Genomic DNA, 7739 nt, shown 5'->3' with positions numbered 1-7739 from the left:
AAAACCAAGCCAATACAGGGGAATCTTTAATTGCCATTACTATCACAACATGATCCTTTCAAAGCTCCCTAAGAAGTTCATAAAATTCATGCTCTAGTGAAGGGGAAAAATGGGTTTACAATTTTAAGCATAAGCCTGTTACAAGGTCCAAAGCAAGATAAAAAAATGCCAGGCTTGTTTTATCAGCTGCATTTTGTTACCTCTATTACTTGTAAATCTGAATCCATGCTGATTTTTGGGGTCTTAACAGCTATTTCTTAACCATAATGGTTCTTCTAAAAAGCAGATGTTGTTACATAACTGACTCTGCAGAGGCAGCCAATGGCATAAAGGAGGGAGGGCTGGAACTGAAGTGAGGAAGACCTGAATCCAAATGCTGCCACTGACACTAACCGGCTGGGCAAATCATTTAACCTTTCTCTGCCTCAGTTTCCTCATCTGTGAAATGGGGACATTAACAGTACCCATCTCAAAGGTTTGTTGTGAGAATGAAGGATCATATATGTAAAGTGTTTTTGCAAACCTGAAAGTGATAGGTAAATGCAACTACCTCTTATTTCTATTACTACCACCACCACCACCATACTGTCAGAAAAAGCACCTTCTCTGGGGTCATCTCATACAGCTTCAAAAACAAACCCTAAACCTTAAAACTGACCCAGTAAAGAAGCAGGTGAAACACTGGCCCTCCTATCTGGATGGTGGGAGTCTGAATGAGTTTATTAGCTTGGTTTTTAAGCATATTAAAGAGATCACCCAGAAAAACAAAGGAATGAGTTTGACTCACCTGTAGAATCATTTTAGATGCAAGGAAAAAAAGAAATCACCTGAAAAATTTTTGCCAAACAGAAGTGGAAAAAAGGCTATTAGAAACTTTCTTTCCCACTTTCCCCTTTCTAAATCAAGTATTACTCAACAGTCTATGGTAAAGATAACTGAAACTGCAAATGGCTCTATATGATTTCTCCCCTCAATGATGGCTGTAGAGGCTGGGCTGGAAACAGGTCTGGGGGTTTGGATGGCACTGTTACTACCAAGGCTTTGGGGTTTGAGACTTTGGTTTTGTCCCCATCAGGGTGTGAAGGCAGATGATGGGTCAAGGTGGTGGTGAGAGATTTCACAGAAGTGGAAAAGAGGCTACTAGAAACTTTCTTTCCAGGGGCGGCCAGGTAGCACAGTGAGTAAGAGCACCGGCTCCAGTGTTGAGAAGACCTGGAGATCGAATCCCGGGCTCAGACACTTAGCACCCACCCAGAAACACCTGGCCGTGTAACCTTGAGCAAGTTACTTAACGCCGATTGCTTAGGGGCGGCCAGGTGGCTCAGTGAGTAAGAGCACCGGCTCCAGTGTCGGGAAGACCTGGATCAAATCTGGGCTCAGATACTCAGCACCACACCCAGAAATAACTGGCCGTGTAACCTTGAGCAAGTTACTTAACCCTGATTGCTTAAAAAAAAAAAAAAGAAACTTTCTTTCCCACTTTCCCCTTTCTAAATCAAGTATTATTCAACAGTCTGTGGTAAAGATAACTGAAACTGCAAATGGCTCTATATGTTTCTTAAGTTCTCTGTAGGTTTTGCTAGGGTCTAAGGTTTCTTTCAAAGGTACTGGCAGAATAGGCTACATTTTTTCACAGTGTACGCATCGACAAGTCAGCTACTCCTTTATTAGTCTTAGAGGAAAGAGGAAAGGGAAATCTAAATTCAAAGTCCCCCCCCTTCTTAGTGACTTGGATGACTGGTGGTTATAAGGCAAATGTGGACCAGTGCAAAGAGCGAAGTATTTGGAGTCTCTGAGCCTCTGTTTTCTAATTTGAGGAAAGGGGATAATGCTTTCACTCCAAACCTCACAGGTTGTAATGAAAAATATTTTGTAAATGCTAAAGTTCTACTGCTATATGTAAGTTCTTATTCTTGCTCTGGAGTGGGGAGGAAAAGAGTTTCATGAGAGCTGATTCAAGTTACCATGTGACTCTAAACAAGTCAGACTCTCAGCTTCAACTTCTCAATTTATAAAATGGAGTAATGATAATTCACAGGGTTGTTTTGGGGGAAATGAATGACAGGCCCTTAAAGCATTTCATAATTGTGGGCTGATATCAACTGTAAAGGAAAAACTTCTAAGGAAGCAATCATCTTTTCAAAGGAATTCTTAAACTCATCATTTGATTTTATTTTCTCCCGTTAAGCCAAATATTCTTTCCCAAGTATTTAGTATTTGATTCTAGATTCAAGTTTTCTGGAAATGTATTCCCCCAATCAAGATTTGTGTCTGGCCTTAATTATGCCTGAAATTTAAGTTCAAAAAGGGGAGAATAGAAAGTGTTTTTTAAATATATAGGTAAGCATTACTTCCTTCTTCCTCAGCATATTTTTAGGTTTCACAACTAAAGATGCAACAATGAAGTCTACAAAAATAGACTCTTCATTTGATAATAACAATGAAGTAGCTTAACTATTTTCAGCATCTCTTGCTCAGGGCTATAATCTGACAAAATATTCAAATGTCATATGGCTCTTGACTGGACATGCCACAATGGAAATGAGTCAATAAGAATGGAAAGACCTCCTAAGACTAACTTGGTGAAGTTGAGGCAAAAAACTGGGTGGCAACTTTTACTTTTTCTTTATGTGTGTGTGTATCTCATTAAAATTCTAACCATACAAAGAACCTCTAAAGGCTTCATGCTTTCCTTTTCCCAAACAACTGGGTCTAGTGAGGCTATTTTTTCCCTTAGCGGAATACTGGTTTCCAGGATGGTCAGTTGAATAGACTGATTTCCTAACATTATTCTCCTTCATGTGAAACATCATTCTTAAAAAATTTATTTAGGTTAAAATTTATTTTGAATTACTCATTTAAAGAAAAAAAATCTAGTTTGTTGTTAGTTATATTTAGCAAGTCAAATAGTGACTGGTTAGTTCTTGCTACCTAGTAAAACCTTTTCAATATGCAGAGAAGGGAACTGTCCTTAATTGCAGATCTGACCACATTTCCTATTCAATAAACTCCAGTGACTTCCTATTGCCTCTAGGATGAAACAGAAATTCCTCTATCTGGCTTTTTAACCCCTTTGCTACCTGTCCCTAACCTATTTTTCTAGCTTTACAGTACAGTACTACCCTCCCTGAACGCCATGCTTCAACCAAAGTGGTTAGTCTCTATGTTCATTACATATGACATTCCATTTTCCATCTCCGGCTTCTGTACTGGCTCTCTCTCATGCTTGGAATGCACCTCTCCTTACTTTCATTTTATAGAATCCCTCTGTTCCTTCAAGGCTGATCAAAGCACCACCTTCTAAATAAAGTCTTTAACAATCTCCCCAATTGCTAGTGCCCCTCCCCCAGCAACCTTGTATTTATTATGGAACAAATCTGTTTAATCTGCATATAAATTTACATATCTCTCTCATATACACACACACACACACACACACATGTTATCTCCTCTATTAGAATGCAAACATTAAGATCAAGGATTGTTTCATTCTTTGTATCACCAGTGACTGAGCACAGTGCCTGGAACATAGGAGAAACTTAAAAGAAAATACTTGTGAATTAACTGACTGATTGATGAAATCTGTTCTTGAGTTTTATCAGTATGTTCTCTAGGTGCTACAGTCAACATGCCAGCAAATCTGGAAAACTCATCAGCGACCACTGGATTAGAAAATATCAGTTTACATTATAATCCTAAAGAAGGACAATGCAAAGGACTGCTCAAATTACTGAATTACTGTCCTCATTTCACATGCTAGCAAGGTTCTGCTTAAGATTCTGCAAGTTAGGTTTCAGTAATATATGAACCGAGAAATACCAGAAGAGCGGGCTGATTTTCAGAGACAGAGGAACTAGAGACCAAACTGCCAACATTCACTAGATGATAGAGAAAGCAAGGGAGGGTCCAGGAAAACATCTACTTCTGCTTCATTGTCTACACTAAAACTTTTTATTTTGTGGATCACAACAAAATGTGGCAAGTCCTCAAGGAGATGGGAGTATCAGATCATCTTACTTGTCTCCTGAGGAACCTGTATGTGGGCCAAGAAGCAACAGAACTGAATATGGAACAAGGGATTGGTTTAAGATTGGAAAAGGAATACAACAAGGCTGTTTATTGTCACCTTATTTAACTTACATGTGAGTGCATAATGTAAAATTCCAGGCTGGATGAACCAAAAGTTGGAATTAAGGTTGCTGGGAGAAATATCAACAATCTCAGATATGTAGATAATACCACTCTGATGGCAGAAAATGAAGAATTATTTCACCCTCTTGATGAAAAAAAAAAAACAAAACACCTAAGATCTTGGTAACTAGTTCCATCAGTTTCTGGCAGCTAGAGGGAGAAGAAATGGAGAAGCAATATCGGATTTTATATTCTTGGGCTCAAAGATCACTGCAGATGGTGACTGCAGTCATGAAATTAAATGAAGCTTCCTTCCTCAGAAGAAAGCTATGGCAAATCTGGAGAGCATATCAGAGACATTACCCTGCTGACAAAGGTCCCTATAGTCAAAACTATGGTTTTTCTAGCAGCAATGGATGGCTGTGAGAGTTGGACTATAAGGAAAACTGAGTACCACAGAATCAATGCTTTTGAATTGTGGTACTGAAGAAGACTTTTGAGTTTCTTGGACAGCAAGGAGATCAAACCAGTCAATACTTCAAAGAAATTAATTCAGGCTATTCACTGTAAAGTCATATACTGAAGCTGAAGCTTAAATACTTTGGCCTCCTATTGAGAAAAAGGAACTCAATGGAAAAGACCCTGATGGTAAAGGCAAAAGGCAAAGAGGACAGCAAAGGATCAGATGGACAGGTAGAATCATGGAAACAATGAATATGAACTTGGAAAGACTTCAAAAGACAGCAGAGGATAGAAGTGCCTGGTGTGCTATGGTCTATGGGTCATGAATAGCTGGACATAACTGAACAACAAAATCTCTAGGGTACCAAGAATACCCAATGAAATAAGCTACCTTAGACTCTTGATTCTTTGACATTTGATTCTTTGAAGTTCAAATATTCTAATCTAGTTAACATTGGAAAACAAATTATTTTGCATGTGATGATGAGATCAACAACCAAAAAAACATCATTTGTGGGGTTTTTGTGTTTGGAAGACTGATATGAGATAGTTCTTGCTCATTCTTTTCTGGTATATAATTGCCTTGGAAAAAAAGTAACTAAAATTAGTCCAGACTAACAAAGAATCTAAATAAAAGTCTCAAATAGCAGTCCTTCACTTAAAATGCTAAAAATGATCTTAAAATAATCATGCCAAAGGTTTTTTAAACTAATGAAAGACAAAAGACTGCACCAAGGAAGAAGTATAAGTAGAAACTTATAGCCTTAAATATAAAATGTAAAAGTGTATACATAAAAACAAATTATCTACCCCAATTTTCAGGTTCTTTAATTCTTTCATCTACCTTGTTCAGCAGTTATTCTACAGCTTTATCTCATTGGGCTTTAAACAGTTTAATACCCCTGTAAAGGACTAAGGTAAAAATCGCCAAAATGGTAAAAAACCAAAAATACATGACGGAACCATGATAATGCAGGAACTAAGGCCATTGGAAGAATTTAAATAATCTTTGTTCAGTGGCATGCACACAAAGGGCCCACAATGTTCCTAGTCTGCTTTCATTTTCCTATTGTTCCCATGGGCACCAATACCTGACTCTGGGTTTGTACTGTGCTGGCTGTGCTAATCCTAAACTCTGGATCATTTCAATTGTCCCATTCTCTTCTTTCAATTTCAGTCAGAATTGTGCAGACCTAGCTTGCTACAAATTAAAGCTGTTCAACTTCATCCTAGAAACTGCTTAGCAAAATCTTTAAATTCTCCTTTGTTGATTGCCTAAAATATAGAAGCTATTCCAAAACTTAGCCACTTTGGAAATTCCTCTGGAACTGGGAAACCCCTAATCTACCTATATTTCCTAGCTCTCGGGAAATGACTTATTTTCTACTTTACTTAATTCAGGAATAATACTGAGATTTCTCATTGCCTTCCATTCTACCTCAGCAATGTCCTGTACCAACTCTCTCATGCTGTCCCCCAGTCTCAGAGGAAGAGCTGTCCTTGCCTTTAGCAACTCTATTTTCTTTACCTGTGCTTGCCATATCATTCCCTATCTATTCTGCTCCCTCATTTATCTTCTTTGATTCCTTCTGTCTTTAAACATTTATGGATCCCTTTAAAACTCTTTGTCTCACGTCTCGTTTTACTGCCAAAATTCTTGATTAAGTATTCTACACCTTTTGCCTTTATTTCTTCACTTCTTAAACTTTCGTTTCTATTTTCACCTATACTCTACTGAAACAGATTACTCCTAATCATCATATCCAACAGCCTTCTCTTAGACTTCACTTTTCTTGACCTTACTTCAACTTTAGATCACCTTCCTCAAGATTCTCTTCTTTCATTGGCTGCCAAGGCACTGGTTCCTCCGACAGAGTGCTGGACTTGATTTCAGGTGATTTGGCTCTTATGCAAACACTTAAACACCAGGTTTTACTTGAGGTCTTTCCTAAGTCATTCAAGCTTTTAACTTCTCCCTGACCCCAAATTACCTTATTATACTTGGCATATATTTTATACATGCTTTATCTGTACAAGTTTTTTCTCTCCAAAGAAGGTGGGGCAGGAGCTGTCTCATGTCTGTGATGTATCCCCAGAGTCTAGCACAGAACCTGGCATAAATGCTGAATGACTGCAATCCCATTCAAAATGGTTATTTGTGTTGTGTGAACAGAGGCAGGCTACTTAACCTCTCAAAGATTTAGTTCCTCATTTATAATACAGGGACAATCATATCTGCAATATTTATCTCATATGATTGTTCGAAGGAAAGTGCTTTGCAAACCTAAAAGTACTATATAAACATAAGTTCCACCTCCGAAGACAGCCCATCCTGTTTTTGGATTATTCTAATTTTGGGCATTTTCCCCTTACATTAGCCTAAATCTGCTTTTCTAAAATTTTCACCCATTGCTGCTAGGCTTACTTTTTGGGGCCACATCGAACATATTTAATCCCACTTCAATGGAACTGCCCTTCAAACTGAAGATAGAGTTCATGTCTCAGAGAAGTTTTTTCTTCCCTAAGTTAAACAGCCCCAATTTCTTTCCAGATAGAACATTTCCAGTTCTTTGAATCAACCTTCATATGATATGATCTTGGGATACTTCAGCACTTTCTATACACTCTCCAGATGATCAACAGCCTTCCTAAAATGTGGCATCCAGGACTGAACACAGTACCACAGATGTGGTCTTGGGAAGGCACAATATAATTTTCATGTCTCTGGTCAAGAATGAATGAATAAAACATTTATTAAGCACTTACTATGTGCAAAGCATAGTATCTAGTTCTAGGCGTAAAACAGAAAAGCAAGAGAGGCCCTGATCTCAAGGAGTTCACATTCTAATGAAGGAGATAACACATAAAGACAAGCCAGATGTCCCATGGTCCTTAAAGACAGCAACAAAGCAGATATTGATGCCTCTTCTTTAATATTGTATTGAAAGGGCTCTTGGATTCATGGTTCTGGGCTGCCTCCGTTAGGGTCTGAAGGGAGATGTGGTTAAAGTGGTCATGGTGGTCAAGCCTGCCTGGCACATGTTGCCTCCTATCTTTTCCACAGGTGCCTTGCTGCTTTAGCCAAATTTTCCCTGTGTATAGCAGCTGGTTGGGCATGCCTGGACTTTCTCATGGATGATAGCTGT

At 38.5% G+C, this 7739-nt stretch overlaps 1 protein-coding gene across 1 annotated transcript in view; it reads right to left on the bottom strand.

Annotated features, from left to right (window-relative positions):
* SLC49A4 (solute carrier family 49 member 4) overlaps positions 1 to 7739 on the bottom strand; it is a 168672-nt gene that overhangs the window by 24845 nt on the left and 136088 nt on the right. The gene's annotated exons all lie outside the window — the stretch shown is intronic.

The sequence above is a fragment of the Petaurus breviceps genome, unplaced genomic scaffold (genome assembly GCF_028583685.1).
Source record: "Petaurus breviceps papuanus isolate PSGF00001 unplaced genomic scaffold, PetGlider_PUasm1.0 90654, whole genome shotgun sequence".
Lineage (NCBI taxonomy): Eukaryota > Metazoa > Chordata > Mammalia > Diprotodontia > Petauridae > Petaurus > Petaurus breviceps.
The sequence above is the reverse complement of the archived record's forward strand: the minus strand, read 5'-3'. Positions and strand labels throughout refer to the sequence as shown.